Genomic DNA, 1,019 nt, shown 5'->3' with positions numbered 1-1,019 from the left:
AGTTCTGGCGTTCAAACGCCAGAAAAGGGTGGAAAGCTGGCGTTAAACGCCCATCCTGCACCCAGTCCTGGCGTTTAAACGCCAATGAGGAATCAGACACATGAGAGTGCTGATAGTAACCCCTCTAAGAAGGCTTCTCCAACCACCACTGTAGGGAATAAACATGTAGCAACTAAGGTTGAAGAATATAAAGCCAAGATGCCTTATCCTCAGAAACTCTGCCAAGCGGAACAAGATAAGCAATTTGCCCGCTTTGCAAACTATCTCAGGACTTTTGAAATAAAGATTCCGTTTGCAGAGGCACTTGAGCAAATACCTTCTTATGCTAAGTTCATGAAAGAGATCTTAAGTCATAAGAAGGATTGGAGAGAAACTGAAAATGTGTTTCTCACTGAAGAATGCAGTGCAGTCATTTTGAAAAGCTTACGAGAGAAGCTTCAAGATCCAGGAAGCTTTATGATACCATGCACATTAGAAGGTGCTTGTACCAAGACAGCCCTATGTGACCTTGGAGCAAGTATCAATCTAATACCTGCATCCACTATCAGAAAGCTTGGGTTGACTGAAGAAGTCAAACCAACCCGGATATGTCTCCAACTTGCTAATGGCTCCATTAAATACCCATCAGGCATAATTGAGGACATGATTGTCAAGGTTGGGCCATTTGCCTTTCCAACTGACTTTGTAGTGCTAGAAATGGAGGAGCACAAGAGTGCAACTCTCATCCTAGGAAGACCCTTCCTAGCAATTGGACGAACTCTCATTGATGTACAAAAAGGGGAAGTGACCCTGAGAGTCAATGAGGATGATTTCAAGTTGAATGCTGTCAAAGCTATGCAGCATCCAAACACATCAAATGACTGCATGAGTGCTGATATTATTGACTCTTTGGTGGAAGATATCAATATGACTGAGAGTCTCGAATCCGAGCTAGAGGATATCTTTAAAGATGTTCAGCCTGACCTGGAGGAACCAGAGGAAATAAAAGAACCTCTGAAAATTCCTCAGGAAGAGGATAA

The sequence above is a fragment of the Arachis duranensis genome, unplaced genomic scaffold (genome assembly GCF_000817695.3).
Source record: "Arachis duranensis cultivar V14167 unplaced genomic scaffold, aradu.V14167.gnm2.J7QH unplaced_Scaffold_37427, whole genome shotgun sequence".
Lineage (NCBI taxonomy): Eukaryota > Viridiplantae > Streptophyta > Magnoliopsida > Fabales > Fabaceae > Arachis > Arachis duranensis.
This window is presented reverse-complemented; position numbering follows the sequence as displayed.